The 21947-nt window shown below is 41.1% G+C and overlaps 2 long non-coding RNA genes across 2 annotated transcripts; one reads left to right on the top strand and one right to left on the bottom strand.

Annotated features, from left to right (window-relative positions):
* Positions 1–9045: 9045 nt before the first annotated feature.
* On the bottom strand, positions 9046–20342 carry LOC135444917 (uncharacterized). The gene is made up of 3 exons (XR_010439356.1): positions 20303–20342; positions 18306–18475; positions 9046–9725 (listed from the first exon to the last, which is right to left on the bottom strand). It is a non-coding gene; the product is annotated as an uncharacterized LOC135444917 (long non-coding RNA).
* A 205-nt stretch (positions 20343–20547) lies between these two features.
* On the top strand, positions 20548–21105 carry LOC135444916 (uncharacterized). Its single transcript, XR_010439355.1, has 3 exons — positions 20548–20588; positions 20814–20882; positions 21044–21105. It is a non-coding gene; the product is annotated as an uncharacterized LOC135444916 (long non-coding RNA).
* Positions 21106–21947: the final 842 nt, after the last annotated feature.

The raw sequence follows: 21947 nt of genomic DNA, 5'->3' as shown, positions 1-21947 counted from the left end.
CTGGAAAGTCTTTAGAACTTTCCACTTCAGGTAGTTTCCGTGGAGGCTGAGAGATTTCAACATGGGCAGAGCAGGTCTGTCACTTTGCAGAGATCAAGGGGAGTGAGGAGCTGCAGAGCCCCTGGGCTGGGGGAGCTTTGCCCATCTGAGCTACACACTTGGTGGATTGGCTGTGGCAGTGACTCCTGCAGCCCATTGTTTTTCTGTGGCAGATAAATGGAGTTCCCAGGCACTCTAGAAGCATTCCTGAAAAAGTCCAAGGTCATCTCTGTCATGCTTAAGGATTGAATTCCCATTTTTAAGTTTAGCTGTCCTGAGGAAAACCCTCCTCTCCTCCATCTCCACAGTGCAAGCAGTGCGTGAGCCTAGAGACCACTTATGGTAGAGATAACAGTGTCATGCCAGTACAGTAAACTTTGTTGACATCTACTGTGACACACAAAAGGAGAAATCTCTACTTGTTACCCCTGCTTTTAATATCTGTACTGTGTTATACCAGCTGGACAGGTTTCATTGAGGAGATGTTTGTTAAAGCCGGTGTATTTATCTTAGTAAATATTTACATCTATGTGCTTCCATAGAAGCTGTGTACATGACAGAGTAAATTCAGTTTAAAAGCCCAAACAGAGCACAGGAGGTGGCAGAAATAATTCTCCAGGCCTCAGCAGAACCCACATCTCTCCATTTCGCCACTCTGATACCCAGTCACTTTCTAGCTTCATTATACAAACGTATTACATAGATGTTGGTGCTTTTATGTTACTTCTCTTCAAAAGGTTTATGTGAGTGTCTTTCAGGTTAGGGCTGAATCATGTCCTACCTGCAGACCCCTAGGGATGTGCAAAGCCTCCAGTGTCCAGGCTTGCCCTTTACTTGTGTAGATGCCACCATAGGATCTGGACTCCTGTATAAGAGCAGTGGGCTGTGGGGTCAGCCTGTGACAAGGACAAGAGCAGTGGGCTGTGGGGTCAGCCTGTGACAAGGACATTCCTCTCCCCTGCACTGCTGCAGGCTGTGGCACTGACTTTGGGCTGAGAAGCTTGGGAGTTCACTAAGTAGAATTGCAGAGAAAGGAGAAAGCAGTCACTAAGTATGAGGAGTGCTGAGGGAGAGAGAGATTTAACAGTGCCCAGTGGAGATGCCTTAGTAAACGAATGCAAACCTAATAAACAGAAGAGCTGCTAAATATCAAAAGGAGTTAAGCAATGAAAAGTGGCAGAAAGCCAAGCTGCAATACTGAGCCTCTTAATGCAAAGAGAAAGTAGTCAGCAAACACACAGTTTGTAATACAAAACGAAGGGACAGATCATTTTAATAAGATTTGCATTGTATTAATAACCTTCTGTGCATTTTTTCTGACTGAAAATATTTATGTACATCCAGTGCATGAAGGATGATCAGAGAAGTGATGTTGTCTTAAATATATTCTTTGAAGTCGAGTGTTTCTTCCTTGGAAATAAAAAGCAGCCTCTAAAACTATTTAAAAATGCAAGGGAAACTCCTTTCCATAAATCTGAACTCCAGGGCTATAGTATGAGGAGAACATGGAGTTATTTACAGGAAAAAGAGAAGGTGGCACAGAAGAGAAACATTACACATGCACTTGCCTCTCTAGCTCCTGAACTCCAGGATACTGGGCCCAAGTCCCTGGTCACCATGGTGACAGACAGATGTGAAAGCTCCCTTGGAACACACCAGCAGCTGCTGCTGTCAGTGAGGCCCCCAGAGAGGCAGTGAAAGGTGGGAGACAGCGGCAGCCTTGCCCCAGCCTGCAGAGGAGGATGCCCATGGTGGTTCAGAGGCCTCTCAAAACCATGACATGATGCAGCAGAAACTCTGCTGCAGTGCACAGGCTGAGGCAGGGCGAGCACAAAAGTGGCACAGGGAGTGGGATTGTCCCTGAGAAGCTGGTCTCATGCAAAGGCAGGGAACAAAGGAGGCATTAATATGCAGCCACTGGCACTTTAGGCAGCATCCACAAGCAAAGAAGCCATTTTCCTCAGAGGTGGGGCTGAAATGGAGGAGATGACTGAGCGCCATAGGGCCGCATCCCAGTGCAAACCAGTTCTCTTTTCTGCCTGTACTCCTCATCGTTTAGTGTTTGCATAACAAAAGTGTCCAATCTGCACAGCAACATGCAGGAACCTGGGTGTTCCTGAGTCAAAGTCTCTTTGGCACAAGTTATTGCTCTGATCCCAAGTGTGGGCAGGCAAAAATGAAATGAAGTCCACCACAACTGGAGTGAATTTTACCCCTATATAATGCTGGTTTTTGGAAAGAATAATTTGAAGTGATACTCCCCTGATTGTATTATTTGCCCTGTGAGTCAGGAAGCTTGCACTCTACTCATGACACTCTGCCCATTTTCCCCTGGGATATGTCTGTGTATTCATGTGGATATCATACCTCATTTTGCAAATTGCTCTAGCTGCACTTTTGGGTAAATATATCATTAACATTTTTCCCAGTCTTGTTACTGACTTGGCTAGCCATTGACAAAATCATCCTTTTTACAAAGCCCATAAAAACTCCTGGTCTTCAAAGATGCAGGTGATAAGTTGAAGACTCCTGGAATGTTGTTCCATTTGCACATGAGAACTAGAAATACTTAACCTGTTTCTTTATGCAAGATTTCCATACTTCTGGGGCAACTCTTTTTGTACCCCTACATAAACCCTCAGTAGGTAGAGAGGGGCTTTGGTACCATTTTTATAAACTGTATTTGTGCTTCTCCAGCTTCCTGTGTACTGCTGGACAGGGAAGAGGTCAGAAATCAGTTGATCACTAGCTTTCACTGTAGAAAGCAAACTATGGCAAACAGCACCAAAGGCAGGCAGGCTGGTATGAAGAGATCTGTCAAGAGATGACTGGGCTGTTTTCCTAAGGGGAAAACCATCACAGTGGAGATACCAGAAGGTCCAATAACTAAGAAGTGATTTCAGTAATTCAAATTTTAAAGAAACACACAGTGGTAAGCAAAGATGTAGAAGAAGACACATCTAGAGGGAGGGAAAGCAGCAAGATATTTTCTGGGAAAAGCAAAGTCTGTTGCATAGGTACTCCTGCACCTGTAGACATAATTTGAATTTTGACTCAGCCCTGTAATCAAAGGGCACTGCCAACTATGTCCAGTGAATTAACAAATGTTGGCTTGTCTGGAAGAAGAGCTACATCACTACAATTATTTCTGATGGCACTATTTGCCTAGAAGATATGCGCCTTAAAAAAGACTCCTCGGCATGTCAATGGAAATGAGTAAGAGCTTGACTCATGGACCTTGTCTTGAGGACCCACCTCAAGAAGAAGCTGCATTCTGTCTTGCTTAAGGGTGTATTGGGGAGACTGTTTTGAGAAAAAAAACTGTGACTACTTCTTCCCTGAGGAGGAACCAATACAGGCTTTCATATCTCATGATCATCCAGATCCATTTCCCAAGTCCTCAAAAATGTTTTTCTGTGTTGTGTGGCAATGACTCATGGACTAACCAACCAGGGAAGGGAAAAGTCAAACTTCAGGAGAATCTACATGCCTCATGGCTGTGGCACCAACATCAAAAGGGAGTGGAGTCTTCTTCTTTACTCCAGCCTTCTCGTCCTTCCTCCTCTTTCTGGCCCTCAGGGCTGGCCCAGCTCCCTGGCCAGTCACACAAGCAGGGGACAGCAGAATGGAGAGCAGGGAACTGGGCAGTTGGAGGGGCATGGAGAGGAAGGAAGCCCTCTCCTTCTGCTGGCAGGGAGGTGTTGTAACAGCTTAGTCACCATGTACAGCTTTGGGTGCTGAGAAATGTGCAAACGCTTTCGTAAACATTGGTGTGAAACAAATAGCTGGGATCACAGGGAAATCACTTCTCTCTCTACCCACCCTCAGCTGCCAGACTCCAGAGTAGCACACCAATTGCAAAAGAACATTGACTTTCAAGTCCAAGATGACAAACCTCCATAAATGTACTTGTAATTTGCCTTCAGGAGAGGAGGATGTTCTGCCACCGAGCGACTGTACCACATATGGTTCCTGACCCTGTCTCTCTCTCTCAGAGGGAAAGCAGGTGCCTTTTTCATACAGTATGTGTTCCTAGCCATAAAACAGGCGAGGCATTTGTCATTCAGAAAAAAATGAAGAAGGTTGAAGTCAAGAAAAGAAAACCCAAGTGATAAAGGTCCATTTTACATCTAGAAGATGCAGGCAATAAAGTCATGAGTCACCTTTAACAAATTCGTCTGCAATTTTGTGACTAATGCGTTAAATTATATAATTCACAAATGTCCAGCCCTTTAGGATTTTACTAAAAGCTATTTGCTGATTTAGAGAAAGAGATAGCAAAATGAAGTGAAAAAGCAGGGCCTTCTGGAGAAAGGGAAGCGATCAGCACTAATGGATTTATTGTGCAAAAGCCCACGTGGTTGAAGAACTGTGCACGTACGCACACATCTGGCTGCTTCGGCTGTCAGTAATCACAAATGCAGCTGGCTGATGCCAAACAAAAATCCGCATAATACAGTAAGTTATCTGTTCATTTTTATAATCTAGATCTCAATATATTAGCCACAACTGTAGCAACAACAGAAAACAAACAGGTTTTCCAGGAGAAAGTTAAATTTGTACAAAGTTAATCAAAGTTCACACCAAACAATTCAGGTAATAGGTCGGCAGAGCTTACCTACTGAAGTTACAGAGGCACTGCTCCAACATTTGCAATGAAAACAGCTGGGATATCACTGCCAAAACAGAGGAAAAGTCGTTCTCTTTCTGATCCACATCTCTGACCCCTGAATATAAGTCAGAAATGTGTGCACTTTTGTTACTGCATATACTCAGCACGTTGCAACACCAAAAACATTTAAAGAAAATGTAACCTCAGAGTTAGAGATGCATAAGGACCAAATTTCTATCTCAAAACACCAATGAAAACTAAAGTGAGGGAGACACGTGGTAAGTGGGTAAGAAATCATCAAATAGTTTCACTTTAGGTAAATAAGCTAAATCTCTTCCCTTCTCTCTTGTTCATTAGCACCCAGTACTTTTCATGTTCTAGGGCTGTTGTCTCAGCCATGTCAATTTGGATTGGTCCACCCCTGGTTTCATAATATTTAATTATCTTTCATAAAACCCAGCTCTTGCATATATGTGGTCAGCGAAGAAACTCCACTTCCCCTTTAAAAGTTACTCATATCCTCAGAGTTGCAGATTGAAACACAGAAAATGAAAGTGCTAAAGTCTCAGAAAACAGAAGGCTAAAAAATAAATTGATATTCAGCATTTTCAGAAACATTATGAGTTTTAAAGCAATTTTTTTTAATAGGAAGACTGATTCATGGCTTTTGGGTCTCTGGTATGATAAGCATAATTTTCCATAGCCTTCTTCCCATGGCAGTGAACAGGAGCTAAATAATTCTTAGAGTTCCGAGGCTGGTTAATATCATACACAATATAGCAGAATTTTACACCAGAAAGATACCTGATGATACATATCTATTTTATAAAAAATGAGACTTTACCATAAATACATGATTCCTTAAAATTCCACTTTGAAGATTTTAACCTTTGGTTAATGATTCTAAAATATAACACTCTGTCTTTAAAAAATCACACTCTTAATATGCAATTTTGGGAAAGCTCTTGGAAAAAAAATAGTATGTTTCAAAAAATTATGTTAAGAAGGCATCCTGTTTAGCAATTATAATTATTAAAAGTAATGATTTCCAACTAATTAAAAAAATTCTTTACATATTTCACTGTTCTTTCTTGATTATAATCTTACTATCATTAAACCAGGAAATGTTACAGAAAAAAAGTAAATAATGCACTGTCAATTTTAACAGGGAAATTGTATTTTCAGTTGATTATTTTCAAGGAATGGGTTAAATGGATTAGCAACCTGTTTTTAAAGGAGAAGTGAGATCATTTTACACAATTCTTGTTCTTCTAAGTAGAAGCACTCTGTGGAGGCATGTCTTGCAAGCGTGCAGCGTCTGGTTCTGATAACAACCCTGGGCACCCACAGAATCTGCCAATTTTAGATCAGTGTGGTACATTTAACACAACAGGACACATCAAATGAGAAGCAGGATATATTCATCTCAGCACAGAGTGGGTAGGTTGAGATGAGTTAAATGAAGCTCTGATTCTATACACGGTACATTTAAACTACATGTTGTGCTTTGAATATAAATGAAATCTGCTTTACCCAACATTTATGTAACATTTTTCCTCATTAAGAATTTATTAACAATTTCATCAGCACTGACATCACAAGAAGGAGCGGCAAAAAAACACCCAAGTCCATTTAAAACCATTAATTAGCTGGGCAATCTGATTGTTCATTCACAGCAGCTGTTGCCTCCTTGGGGTTTCAGTGACCAGCTGTGGAAACAAATGCACACTGGAAAATATTAAAATAAGAGAAAACTGGGTTTCAATTTTTTGTTGGTTTTGTTTGTTTGTTTTTAAGGAAACAATTACAAACAGTCCTCAAAGGTGGAAAAATTCCATGAAGGCAACAGGTACATAAATCTGCACAGTCAAAATTGAGTTTAGTTTTCCTGAGGAGCATTTAGAATGCTGAAGATGTCTCCTGCTGCTGCTTGATTTACTTCCCTAATAAAGACCATGGAGTACTTTTCTGAACCATAGCCATGTGGAGCTTTACTGTATACTGCAATTCTTTGTTTGATTCATAATTATCCGATAGGATTTGCAGCTTTGGCCTCTGTTCCCCCTGAAAGCAACAGGAGCCATGTTATTGATTTCAAGGAGGTGCAAGTGTCAGCAGCTTTTCCATCCACAGCAACTACATACATGCAAGAACATGCCACTTTGGGCTCCAGTTACCTAGAAATTAAATGTACCAGAAAATAGTGCACCTTTATCTTCTCTTTACTTCCTGCTGCCAGTGAGGGCAGGCACTGACAACACTGACTGCAATTCCCCTTTTTGTCTTAGGACACCAGCTCCTACATGGCTGCTACCTCTACAGAGAACCAGGAGCTGTTACAGGCCCTGTGCTACTGCCTACGTTGAGGGGACTTTGGAACCAAGAAGCTTTCAAATCTGAAGTCCTTTGAAGGATAATGACCTTCATTTTCCCTTGAACAGAGGCTGACTCACTCAATTCTTTTGCACACCATGACTGAGTTATAGTGGTAATTTCAGCCAAAAACCATTAGCCAGCTAGTGTAAATCACACAATGTCAATGACATATCTTGCTTTTAATGTAATTTTAGAAGTGGTCTGCTCATGCAGTCTTTGCAGTCATGTCTTAGCTGGTGCAGGATGTATTGATGAGAATAGATTTTTTTCATGTCTGTTCCAGAGGGAAGGTGAGTCACTATAATAAAATCTAAGGCTATCCTTCCCTCCCCTCACATGATCACAATTCCAGGAAATCTTTTTTGTCATGCCTCAGTAGTAACTGCAGATCAACTGCAGATCTCTGAAATCCCATCTCTTCAGGCAAGGCCATATAGCTGGTGAGTCACATTTTCTTCAAGTGCCCCTAATGAGCAGGGTTAGAATACAGTCAACATATTTAAAAATAAAGTAAGCTGTAGAACCACAACCCTTACTACTGACCTAATTTCTGTGACAACTTCCACAGGGAAAATGTGTCCACTTGTTCCTCCTTCATCACAGAGTAGACAGAAAGAACTGTTTCAGCCTTCAAAGGACCAATGACTTGTCCCCAGAGTTATGGACTGCAGCTTTTAAAAGCAAGCTTGTGAAAGATGTTTGCTGATATTACCTTATTTTTTATTTACTAAAATCAGAGGCTTAGTGAGCTTGTCAGTTGGTAGCTTTTATGAACTCTTAGTTTTAAATTTCCCCTCATCCTACAGGCTGAAAAATTTTCAAGTAGTAATTTTTAATACAAAAATGTTCCTAATTATTTTGAGAATTAAAGTATAAGAGCTGAATATTCTATTTTGTTTCTTTTTAAACAGAGAAATACTCTTGAGCACGATTATACATCCTCTTCCTGATTCCTGTCTAATAATGTACATTGGCTTTGATCTCTCCTAGCTTCTATAGGTAGCCCTGCAGGGGAGGGTATTGGGTGTTTTTACCAATTCTGTATGAAATCTGTGAGTTTCCTTTCTGCAAAAACAAAATCAGCTAATTATGATTTTACTGCTTTTTATATTTGCATGAGCTTTCAATTCTGAATTTTCAAATTTACTTGGAATGAAACACCTACTGATACACCTATTGCGTACAAGAAAAACCCACCACCTCCCTTGTAGATCCCTGTCCTGATTCTGAGACTCTCTAGAAAAACTGCCTCATCTTTAGTCCCATTATTTTGCTGTATTACAAAGAGAAAGGAGACCTACTTTTTCTTCAAAAGGGAAATTAATCTTAAATGCATAATAGCCTGTTGCTACTCTGTTGTGAAGAACTGGAGGTTATTACAGTTTTTTCACATGCTCTGATACAACAGCTTATGTTGCTACCACGATTCTGTTACACACTCAGCAGACTTGGGGTTTGTTTTACAAATACATTTGCTTCCAGTTGCCAGCCTAACCCCTGAAATAGGATATTCTACAAGTGCAAGTTGCAAAGAAAGCAAAGAAAGTCAGCATTTTACTCTCAAGCAAACAAATAATATTAGGCATTAACTAGTGTGAGAAATTTTATCTTGTAAAAAACATTTAGTTGTTCAAAGTAAAAAAGAATAACGTAATCACAAGAGGGGATACCATTCTTTGGGATATTGAAGAGAAGGAACTTGACCTATAATTTTTCCAAGAATATTTTCTTCTGACAGTTCCCAGTGACCTTGCTAAGATACTGAGAGGAAACCTACTCAGTAAGAGAGACAAACATTCACTTGAATACTTTAAGTATTCAAGACAAACATATGAATACTTTAATGTATCCCCTTGCAGGGATAAATACAACCTCTACTATTTCAACAGAGGGGAAAAAAAAAAGACAACCACAGAACAGTTTTCAATGAAAGATGTCAAAAAGAAACATCTACTCCAGGTATGCAACCCTGTAATGGTGCAAACTCCCACTGAGTTTGTTGTTGACTGGATAGAGGGAAAAAGAAAACAAGGAGGAAAGAGTGAGCACAAGATTTTGTCAACCAGATTTCTAGAAAATTGTTGATGAGGTAGGAAGACCTTTGACTGTGAATTATGCCTTTAAACCCAGCATGAGGATAATTCTGTTCTCTGTGCACCAGTTAAACAGAAAGTCACTCACTCCATTTCATTTGACTGATTTAGACAGCCTCTGCAGAGAGCAGGAGTTGATCAAATGTGACTCAGTGTGTTTGCCTGCTGCCGTCAGCCCCAGAGGAAAAGTCTCACAGCTGCTGAATTTCCTGGAGCTTCTGAAGAGCTGTGGTTGGTAAAAAGTGGCCAGCCCTAGAGATGAACACAAGATGACTTATTCTGGGATTTCACAAAAGACAGTGCAAGAGAGGGAGTACAGTCCCGAGGGGCCAGTGATAAGCAGAGATACAGATGTCCTTGGAATGCTCTTCTGACAGGTGCAGAACAGCACAGAATATAGCAGCTCATCTTGCAGCTACCTATGAGTTCCCAGGCTTGTCCTCACAGGCCTAGCAGGCAGTGGTTCCATCACCAAAAGATCCAGCTGAAGAGGTTTCCTGCACCCAGAGAGTCATCCCTTCCTCTCCTGTAGAAGGTGATGCTGTCACCAGTGCAGGTTCTCTCAGATGCAGTTCAGAGTCCAGTCACACAACCCATTGAATCAGCTGCAGCAGGGAGGGAGAGAGGAAAATTTTAAGGCAGATTTGTCATCACATGTTTGCAACATGAGGGTACAAACTGAGCTGCTCTGCACTGCAAATCTGTGCAGCTCTGGAGTCTTACTGCGTTGACATTCACATTTGACAAGCTAACTCGAGATGAGTGCTCGTGGACAGCAGTTTATTTGGATTAGTGCTGTGATGGAAGCAGGCTCTGCAGTGCTCTCACCAAGCTTTCTTTCTTGAGCATGAAGTACATTGTGGGGACGACACCTATTTTAATAAAGCATAAGATTTCTTCTTTCTCTTCCCATATTCAGTGAAAAGTACTTGCTTTATCCACAGGCTTCGGACTCCATTTTTATTTACTATGAACTATTAACTCTTCAGGTTTTAGACATTGCAAAACAGATGATCCTATAAAATGTGTTATGCCCAACAGCCTGAGCACTGTTAAATGAAATTATGAAGGTCTCAGACAAAAAAATATTATTTAAATACACTCCATAGGTCATGCTAGTAAACTTTTGGACAAGGACTGATCGCTACACATGGAGTTACACAGAACATTTAAGGAAGTAGAATAATAACCTGATTCTGCTAATCAGTCAGTTCCTGTGATGCACGGAGAGGCTGCAGCTTTATACTCCTGCCTTATAAAAGAATCACTTTGCAAGATGTACTGAAATCAAAGATGTCATATATATTGATGCAGAAGAGGAAAGTATCACGATATATGACCCATGGCACCATGTATAACTTGACATGCATTGGAAAATGAAGAGCTTCTATGCATAACTCCTGTGAACAGCACTTGAAATCATGACACTGATTGATTCAATGTACATAAAATCCACCACCAGATCCTAAGAGTTGCCTTCTGTCTCTTTTCAAATGTCAAACCATTAGAAATCAGTGTTCTTCTGTTCTAGTGGAAGCACACAGAGGCTGTGGCTCAGAAAAAAGGGAAAGCTTCTTCAAGCTCTCAACCATCCCTTATAACATAGAAGGGAAAAACAATTAAAATTCTGAAAAAGTATAAACAAAACCTTGAAATGCTAGAAGACTTTGCTTTCACAGGTGTGACATCTGTAAACATAGTCCCCAGTGCTTAGCCAGACTTCTGTGAGAAGGTGCAGTGACAATGGAGAGGAAGTCCAATGGCTCTAGGCAGGTCATAAGGGCTAAAGGTGCCATTATTTATCTGGTCTTAGGGGCGTCCAAGTTGAGAAGTAGTAAATTAGCTCTGTTTAATCTAATTACTGCATCTAAGTTACTGCTTAGATGTTGAATAAATCCTTCCCAGCAAAGAAAAAAATGTATTTTTGTGGTTTTTTTCATACAGAGCAACAAGCTCCTCCAGCTCAGTAGAGTTTGACACGTAATTTTTTTCTGGCCATGGTATTTCTGTGGTGTGCACATCTGCATGTTGACCATGAACTCGTTTTCTGTCATTGAAGAGCAAAAAGGGGGTAACAGCCCTCTCCTTTTTTACATTTTATCTCTAGTAATGGGCACACAGAGTTGGACTATCTGTGAGCCAGCTTGCTCTCAGCCACAAGAGGAAGCAGAAGGAGCAGTCCAATACTCTAAAGAAGGAACAGAGAAGATATAGATAGTCAACTTCTATATAGATTGTCAACTTCTCACAGCCACTATAAGCATTTTGTGTCTTGATACAGGCACATGTTGCTGAAGAAATCCCTCAAGACCACTTTTTAAATAAAAATGTGTGAGTTCACAGCTAGTAACTCTTTTCTTCATCCCTTTGTTTGCCCCATACCTGGGTATACCACCACTGACATCTCCTCACTACCTGCAAGTAGATTTGCATACACTTTTAAATTGAGGTTTCAGTTTAATATCATAATAAATGTGAATTTTTAGATTTGTGGCAATGTATGAAAAATCCTGGAACTTCAGCTACTGGCAAAGCATGATACTGCTCAAGAAGGAAGTTTTTCCATAAGGTACTGAGCCAAATTTTTAATGACATTCACACATGAAGGAAAGAATCCTGTGATTCAGCACATCATTTTTAAATGCATATCTGACAGCATAAATGCAGAAGATATGTTATATATATTGTTTAAACCCATGTATTCAGTTCAATATCATGGTTTTCTCCAAGTAAGAATGAATTCTAAGAGATGTGATATCTGCTATAGACTCAAATTATGAGTAATTTCAGTTAGTAAAAGTCATCCAAAGCCTATAAAAGCCATTCACTGTTTTTCTCTCTAAAGATAATAAACATTCTGTTAATATTTGGAGCAGTACAAGGTAAATGTCTGTTTTCTTTTAAATATTAGAAGGCTAACCAAATCTCTGAAAATTTCTCTTTTAAAGATAGTGATGACTAAATTCCTGAATTTGTTTAATCACTTTGCAGATTTTATTGGAGACAAACATTTTATTCAGAGACAAAGTATCTTTTCATAAGTGGCATGACAGTGAGCAGCAACATGACCAACCCACACCCTGGCTGCAGACTGTAAACAGAGGAAGCTGTTGGCAGTGGCTGACCTGACCTGAGGAGAAAACTTGTGAGTCACGGAGCCTTGTTCATTTGAAGATTAAGTTTGTACTCTCCGTGAGAAGGATTCTCCCCCATCCTTTGCCTCAGGAGGAAAAATGAAACACGAGCCTTTTGGAGCATGAGCTTGAGAGAGGTCCTCGTGCCAATGGTTGTTTTAAGAAGAAATTATACCATGTGAAAGTGGTTGACTGCAACTTTTTTTTTTCATTTTTCTAGAAATTGCTTTTTAGTTCTCAGTTTGACACCTCCATATGCTTTTTGAAACAAGGAGATTTAAATTTTCACTCTTGCATTCTACGTCTTGATCAATGGCTGCTTGGCTATTTTGCACTGAAAGTTCCCCAGTTCCATTCACACTGAAAATTACAAGTTCAAGTAAAGTATCTAAAGTAAATTATCTAAATCACCACTAAGGTTTAGAAGGCAGAACAGAAGAGCTTTCTGATCCCTCCCAGGCTGTGGGAATTTTGTTCTTTCTGAGAGTTTGCTATCACGCTGGCCTGGGGGTCAGTAGCTCTGACAGATGAAGCCAGCACAAGGGAAATGCTGAATTACCCAGACTAAGAAGTGGTGAAGTTTTTTACCCTTTCCAGAATTTTGCTGTTAAATAAAAGCATTCAGAGTAAGACTGCAAAAAGGAAGTGGTCACTGCAAGTCCCTTCAAAGACAGTCAGTGACTGTCTGTGTAGCCTGCCTAGAGACACAAGCCTTTACAACGTGTGTCCTTCCCACAGCAGGAGAGTGCTGTGGGATTTACCTGCTGTTGGGTCTTAGGATGGAAATTTAGTAACAGGAGTAATTTTGTTTCTATACAGACAGCAAATACCTGGTGATACTTCCACAACTGTTAAAGGTTTCCCAGTACCCCAAAGCATACATTTTTGGCTTTTTCCCTCTGTCACTGGATGACTTCAGAAGGGTTGTCATGGGTAAGCAGATTTTTCTGTACTACCTTTGAAGTCAATTTTAACATTTCCATTTTTCTCTGTGTAGAAATTACAAATAGTAATTTTCTACTGAAGTGTTTCATCCCCTTCACGTTGAATTTTTGAAAAATAACGCGAGAAGGTGAAAAGACCAAAAACCCCCAATGCTCCAGGAGCTAAATCAGTCCCAGTTCCTAATGCTTAGGAGAGAAGATTGTAATAGAAATGAGTTACTCTCCCATCTATCTATTGCTGCTCCCCACTGTCAGGGATGGAACAATGGAATAAAGGGGCAACAGGGTTGCACTCAGTACGGCAACGTTTAGGAGAGGCTTTGTGAATGCCTCTCCATATTGCCATGTGAATTATGGTTTCACTAACAACTGGTGCAAATCAGTGTCAGTGACATCACAGAGCCCTAAACGATGTCCATCAGGCTGCCTGCTCTCCTGCAGACACACCATCTGCTCCAGCCGAGGGTGCTAGAGGCTCGAGTCAAAGCCTATTGAATCTGCTGGAAAGATTCCCGTGAATCTTTGCCTCTGTGACTCATCCAGAGCTTATACAATGCACAAAATGTCAGCCTCACAAACTGCACTGTGCAAACACGACAGCTATAACCTAAACAAAACACAGTGACAGCACTCAGCTCTCTCACACCAACGCATGCCAGGATTTGGCCTGCTAAAACCATCCCAGCTGCAGTCCTGTATAGCAGGAGCACACAAGAGGAGGATGAAACTCTGAACTGCTGCCTGTTATTGAGAGGACTTTAGGAGACAAGAAAAGTCTCTTACAGACAGAGCCAGAGGAATCAATTCTGCCTCTTGAGTGATGCTGCCATCAGAGGGGATGATGTGCCTAAAAGGAAAACATGGGTCACAGTGCCTGAGTAGATCAAACACCACAGGAGAGGTGGGAGGAAGGACTCTCTGAAAGAGCAATAAGGCCAGGCAGAATTCAATGGCAGTGGGTAAAATGGGAGGATGACATAAAAATAGTCAGCTGTATCTATAGATTTAGCTTGTCTTCTCTAAGTAGGGATGACAGTGTTTTTCTTTCTCAAGATTACATAAAGGCACCCACTTTCCTGCACCGAGCTTCCACTGAAGTCAGTGTGAGTCATTTGTGCAGGCTGCTGAGAAATACATTCCCAGGAGAGCTAATTATTGCATATATCATAACGAGCTTGCAGAAGAAGCTTTATAAACATCTGCCACTGTTTCATTAGCTCCAGTTGAGGAAACAGAACAACTGTCAGCCTAAATGACATGGCTTGGTATTTTCCACAGATTCTAAAAATAGGGCAGTGAAGGGCAATTCCTGATAACACATTCAGTTTTCAAATTAATTTCAGGTAAAATGTGTATTTTAAAAAGCATGCTAATTTTATCTCCAGTCCCCTATCAGAACATGCAGTTGTTAGGATCTCTTCTATACTTTATGTACAAGAAAAAAAGACAACCAAAAGGCCCCTCCAAGGCCTGATTTACTCTTGGACCTGCACAAAACAAAATACTCTACCTGTGCTAATTGTTCAGCAGAATTCAATGAGGTAAGAAACATAAAATTTTAATGTATAAATCCAGCAAAACAGAAATGAGGTTTTATTAAGGACAATGCTTATGTGGTTATGGAGCCTGTTGGCCTAAAATTTATGGCTAGAACCTGTCCTGCCTGCAAAGACTTACCTTTATTATACTTACAAACCTATAAAGCATGAGTCTGCTTGTGATTTAGTCTGGATCTTTGAGTGATCACATCCTTTTATTGATCAAGTACTGAGCCTGAGCCTTATGTATAGCAACTGAGATGTCTGTCCCATCATTAGCAACAGTAGAAGTTCTATGGCAATTCCAAGCATTTAGATCATAGAATAGATGCAAAGTTTGTTCTTGCTTTCTGATTTCAGAAGGAAGAACGAGAGACTGCAGGCAGGAAAAAGTAAAAGGACTTCAGAAATCAGAGAGATGGAAAATGAGGGCAAAATCTCAAGCAGAACACCTAATCCTGAAACTAAACTCTGGGATTTGCAGCAGAATCTTTCTGGATTAGTGGTTCTTTATATGCCTCATACTCAAGAAATCCCTTCTCCTGAGGGACTTTCCTTGGTGGGTGAGAAAAGCAGTTCACAGGACACTTTCTCCATATGGTTTGTGACATACTGAGGCAATAACATCTCTCACTAGGTGCAGCCTAATGAAAAATAGGGTTCTGATAAAACCTTGCACTCATCTTTATTATCTTGTACCAGACAGCAGCAATTCAATAAAAACAGTAATTAATAATAAATATTTAGCAAAAAATGAGAAAGGGAATGAGGATTATGTGATTTTTTCCCAGGCTGACAATGTTTCTCTTAGCTGATCAGTTTACTGATGAAGGCCTTTCTTGTACATACTCTCCTGATAATTTTTCAGAGGAAGATGCAGCTACACACCTGTCCCCTGTACAGCTTGCCTTTTAGGCAGTGTAGCCTAATGAAGGAGCCCTTATTCAGCAGAGCAAGGCAGCAGAACAGATTGACTGGCTCAACAGCTATTAAAAAAAATGATCAAGCTGATCTACTTAGCTGTCATGAGCTTCAGTATCTGGACAGCTTTTTATCTTTTTAACACTTCATTGACTTTTATAAAGTAACAAAACAATTCAAGAAAGAAATGCAACAAATCTGGAACATGATACATAGAAAGAACAGAAAATAGACTCAAGGACTAAAATGGCTCTGGATGCCATATTTTACTGATAATTACTTTGGACTGAGCCACATTATCTTGAAAAAACATGGAACCGAACAAAATATACTATTTGCTTTTTGTTTTGTAAGAACTCTCCCTGGAGTCCTTTCTATATTCCTGTATTCTGACTGCGTACCAGTGTAAGTGAGAAGTTACTCCAAAGAAGCCAACCAATATTAACTGGAATAGGAGAAATGAGAATTAAGCTCCAAAAAGCTGTATCTATCTCTAGGACATCTCTAACACAAGAACTTATGGTGTCCTTCCAAACACTCTTCATGGGTGAGAATTCCACTCTACTTCCATTTTGTCACAAACTAAGAATCCAGCAAATACAGAAAGGCATTTTTCCAGTTCCACGAAGATTGCTAAGTTAGAGCAGGTTTTGGCAAAACTCAGATATGGCTTTCTCCTTTAAACAACATTAGTAGGCCTAAAATGTTCTCATTAAAAAAAAATTCTGGAATAAAAAGTATCATATCATGGAATAAATTTTACCTGTAATAAAATGATACCTGCACTGTGTAGCAGGTATCTGGGACCCTTTGTTATATTTTTTACTGGCTACCAATCAACATGCCTCGAAATTACTTGGGAAAACTTTGTCATCAGATATTATCTGGCCACACTGGAAGAACTCCAAATCCTATCAAATATATATCACAGGTTGCACCTAGTATTTTACCCCTGTATTTATAGAACTGGGATATGGAAAGATTTAATCAGGGAAAAAACCCACACTCTTATTATGGCTTGACCAATTCAGAAATGACAAAGTCTATACTCACACTGCTCAAAGGACTGTCTGACGTGTCCTGTTTAAGGGAAGATGCTGCAAAATGAATTTCCCTTCTTGTGCCAGTTCTTTTAATTTTTTTTCCCCTGCAGTTTGCTTTCTCAGCAGAAGGGATGTAAAGACATAGGACACTCAACTGAGCTGGGCATGCCTGTGCTGAAGGATGAAGGGACTGGTTGCCAAAAGCTTGTACGCAGTGCAGCACTCTTGGAGAAAACCCTGTGTGAGTGTGCCACGCTGTGAGGCACTGCCTGGGTGAGGCTTTTTCAGGACAAGGCACAGCACAGTGAGCCCCATGTTCAGAAAAAACCTAACTCAAGTTGGAAGGAATGCAGAGAAAGATGCTGAGGATTTAAAACTGTCTTATAAGAGGAGACTAAACCAGCTAAGCTTGTTTCATTTTAAAAAGTCTGTGAAGGCATATAATTGCTTTTTGTAAAATCACTGGAAAGGGACATGAAGAGGGGGAAAGAAAGGCTTAAGAATGGCATAAGGTTGGCACAAGGACACATGGCTGTAAACCAGTCACATACAAATTTAGGCTGGAGTTTGGGGATTATTTCTACTCATCAATAAAGTGATTCACTGGAACAGACTTCCTGTCAGGAACAGTAACTGGAAAATGCCTAATCAGTTTTAAGATGAAGCTTAATAAATCCTTTAAAAGGATAATATGACAAGGCTGCCTACAATGGTAGACAATTGGATTCAGTTTTGGAAGCTTTCTCCAAGCACTAAGCTCCCAGACAACTGCTAAATGCTATATCAAATTTGCTAAAGCCTGTGCAATATAAAGCCTAGAAATATGTACTTAATTCAGTTCTTGGCTTAAAAACATTGCTATTTTAAAGTGTCATATATAGAAATTATTTTTCACAGAGAAGGAAATTTTATGGCACAATAGTGTAGAGACAATCTAAAAAAATCTCTGATATTCTCAATTTGTATCATCCCTTATTTCCAAATACTTAAATGATCCTATTTTGTAGTTAAACCTTCTGTCATTATTTTTTGCAAGGTACTAGTAACTCCCTCATTATTTTGTGACTATAATAGAAAACATAGAGGGCTCAATTAATTCATTAATTAATAAAGTATGTTGTAATACCCAGAATTACTCCATGAGAAAGTTCTTTTGAATCACTATGCTCAGAATTTGGAATGTCTCCCTGAAACGCTGGAGTGGAAAAACAGCTAGGCCATCTACTTCAGAGTTATTCAAACCCTGGCTCAAGGACCAGGCATGACCCTCCAGAAGATGTTTTCAAATATTTTGGGGGTTTTTAACCATATTGCCATTCAATTGGCTCAGCTACATCAACAACCTGACAATCCCTGCTTGATGAAGGAAGGTGGATGAAAATCCTGGGAGACTAGAAAGGCAAAGGCTCTCTAAAGGTGGGACAACATTCTTTACAACAGCTTCCTGAAAGGCACAGTGGTCAGTCCTAAAAAGGTGTCACAATTCCTATCCTAAGGAAGATTTTGGAGTTTTTTCCCCCTCTATGACTGGAAAAAACAAGAGGGGGATAAATACAAGAAAAATACATTTTGCAGAGATTCAGTGATATCAGATGAGCCACAGACCTGAACCTTCTCCCACAGGTTCCAATGCTCCACTGTGTTCTGGCTGTGGGCAGGTGCTCCATGCTCTGCCAAGGCTGGGGACACGTTGGTAACGCAGGACACTGGTGGCCTTACACGGTAGCTGGTCCCTTGGGCTGCCAGGCAGATGGACTGACAGTCAGGAGAGTGTGCTAGGAGAAAAATCAGCATTTTGGGCTTTGTTGAGCATTTACTGCAATCCATTTTCACAAGTTGCTTTGTTGGAACTTTGTTTCCACAGGGAGCTAGTTAATGAGAGGATCACTAACTAGTCCCAATGTTACCGCTGGCAGTTGCTGGTACAGAGCAAAGCTTTTTTCACAGGTCTGAGTTCCTTTCTGCCTGTTTGAGTCTCCCAGATTGTCAATGTTGAAGTTCATTTGTAATGTCTTTGTTCAAGAAAACTACAGCAATTGCTGTTAGTTTTTATCAATATATATTGATATATTGCAATGATAGAAAAGAACTAAACTCTAATTCAGTTCAGCTTTTCAGAAGACTTGTGAAGCACAGCACTCTTCAGGGACCCATAAACTAAAGACTGAGATGCCTTAATGCAGAGTCATCTCAGTAGCAAGATAGCTGCTGAGAGCTCTAAGACAGATTAATAAACTGATAGCAGCTTCCTCAGAACAGCTTTTCTGCAATCACCCACAAAGTCTGTTTGGGACAGTGCCATCCCAAGGGGTGCCTCATCAGCATCTTTAGCTAGATTATGGATTGTCTCTTTGTTCTGCTGCTCTTTTATTTGCAATGGGAAGAAAAAAAAATCCCAGCTGGTTGTTAATCTTTCTTTTGTTCCATATTCTACTTACATTTTACTTTCTGAACCCTCCGTACTTCCTGATGTTACCATTCAAACTCACGATCACCACAGGTTCTGCAGGGAACGTGCAAAGTTACATTCCTTGGCAGTCAAGGAATCACAGCAGAAGCTCTGCGGGTCCAAAGCCTGTCCAGCTTCTCCCTGCTCCGAGCTCAGCCTGGCCGGCCCTGCTGCAGGTTTGGCAGGATCCCAGCTGTGGAAGGCATTGTGTGTCCGTACGCTACCACCTAGTGGTACCTACTGCTCCCGCACAGGGCCGTGGGACGAATCCCATACAGCCTGCTGGGATCCCAAACTTCATCTCACGGTTCCTGGGCAAGTCTGGAGCAAAGGCATCGCTGGGCATCTATCCAGGCACGGCTCCTGCAGCGCCTTCGGGCTGACAGCGGTGTTTCCCTAGGCCGCTATGAACAGCGGCATCGATTCTCGCCATTGCTCTTTTATTCAAATGGGCTGTCTGTCCACAGAGAGCTCTGCCCAAACCACCCACCCCTCCTGCAGCACACAGGGCTAAATCTGTGTCTGAGCAGAGACCTTGAAGGACTGCCTCAGTAGAACCTGCTGCTCTCTGGAGCTCAGCTGCCCCTCCCAGGGTTAATAGCCAGCCGGGATGCTGATCTGTGAGATGGATCCAAATTTCAAAGTGGCTCTGGTCCTTTTGGGCAAACTACAGCTGTGGCCATCAGCTGCCTAGGCAGACACCCTTTGCCTGCTCTCAGGAGCAGGACCCTTCAGCCACTGTACCCAACCCAGCTCGGGGAAAGGAAAGAAGGAAGGAAAAAGCAGACACTAGGGCACACCTTCAGCTGAAGAAGGGGTCCTTGTTTAACACAGCACCATCAAAGTTGCTCTGCCTTGACTCTGATTTTCAGGCCCTGCACTAGAAGGTGTGGAAAACTTATTAAGCTGAAAATACTGTAACATTTTAACCAATACACATTTTTGAAGATTTGAGAATGTTATGTTTTACTCTGATGCTATGCTCGCCCTGAGAAACCAGACAACAGGGAGTGCTTAAAAACACTCCCCAAAACACAGTGATGAAGAACATCCCACAAAAAGCACTGCTGTAAGACAAAATATTACATCTGATTCTGCTCCCTGATTTGTCAGTGTGAATATGTGTTGTCATCATATTGCACAAGTCCCATACCTTCTCGGTGATTTCTCACGGGCATCTCCTCACAGCACAGCCAACAAACTCCATCTCTCCCCTCACCCAGCTAACCCACTCTTTTGTAGCACTCGTTTTCTTATTGGACACAGCTGTGGCCTGTTAAGGGCAGGGCTGTTCCTAATCTTTGGTGATTAGTACAGGTGCAACTCCTCAGGCGTGAGACCACCTTCTGCACTATCTTTATTTTCTTATTTTCTTACATTCTATCCCACCACAAATATGCCATTGCAGAGCACTCATACTTCATGCTGAGATGAGGCATGTGAGTACTGACCCTAAATATTTCTCTGACTGAAATTCCCCCTTTGCTTTTTGTTTGCTAATCAGCAGATTTTACAGTTGAAAGTACAAAAGAAATGTTAATTATCCCACCATCTTGGTGATGTGGTGAAAACTTGCAATAGTGCAGAACTCTATCTAACCTCAACTTTCTTTGGAAGAAAAGTAGACAATTCTTTGCAAAAAAACTCTTGATGTTTTGTTTCAGCTGATTTTGCAACTTAGCAGCTTTTCACCAACAAAGGATCACAGCCCACTAGTTGGAGATTGTAGTGAGGTATGGGATGATTACTGTTTAGCAGTTCTTTATGTAATGTATTTCTAAAACTTCCTGTGGCCTCTCCTACCTATTTCTTGTCCTTGCTCCAAAAACATTCACAGGCTATCTCTACCCTAGAAGAAGGCTGATTTCCTATTTCTCTTCACACTGCCTCCCAGGTTACCTCAGAAAAACCTTCCTCTTGCAAGTCACCAAACTCACCACTGGTACAATTTAAAAGAACGCCATTCCCTAATGCATCCTGCTAACTCCAACCAATAACAGAGGTAAGCACCAAAGACAAGGGACACAATTTTTACCTGGTTTCTGTTCATCTGGCCCAGCTCCAGCCTGCCGTTCAGGCTCACCAACCTATCACACATCTTGTTTAAGCCTGTAACCCTCCATGGATGGTGCTGTAATTTTTCTGATGTGTTTATCTTACATGCATATGGGCTAGAATTTAAATCAAACCACATCAAAGTTCCTCATTGCCTTAAGTTTGAGAACCTTTTTCTAGGCAGCAAAGGTATGCTGACAAAGGCGTTTCCCAATCATTAGTTTAGAGAAGGGCTGTGAAGGGTTCAATGAAATGCAGAAGGACCCAAAAATTTCCCATCTCCCGCTCCTCCATCTTCATGAGTCAGGGCTTAGCCCCACAACCTGTGTGAGAGCTTGTTCATTCAGGAGTCTCATGTATCTAAGTGAGGAACAGACAGACTCACTGAGCAGCAGCAGAGCTGCGGCTCATGACTGTCCCTGCCAGTGGAGCAGCCATCATGGGCAGGTCTATGCAGCCTTTATTCTCCTCCTGCACCTCCTCACATAAGACCAAGGCTGCATGTGCCCTGTTTCTGACTATTGGCAATTCTGTAGCCCTTCTCATACTCATGGTCTAAATTTGATCCTGGCAACAAACCCATGGGGTGAGGAGCTCTTATTTTCCCAATTTTAGAGCAAAATAAATGAGCAAGTCACATTGTCTTTCTGTCTCAAACTGATCAACAGAAAAGGTTTGAATGCAGAGCTTTGTGCTTAAGCTTTGAACGTGGCATGCTCAGCACTCTCTTTCACACTTGACTT

Source organism: Zonotrichia leucophrys, chromosome 3 (genome assembly GCF_028769735.1).
Source record: "Zonotrichia leucophrys gambelii isolate GWCS_2022_RI chromosome 3, RI_Zleu_2.0, whole genome shotgun sequence".
In the NCBI taxonomy this organism is placed as follows: Eukaryota; Metazoa; Chordata; class Aves; order Passeriformes; family Passerellidae; genus Zonotrichia; species Zonotrichia leucophrys.
The sequence above is the reverse complement of the archived record's forward strand: the minus strand, read 5'-3'. Positions and strand labels throughout refer to the sequence as shown.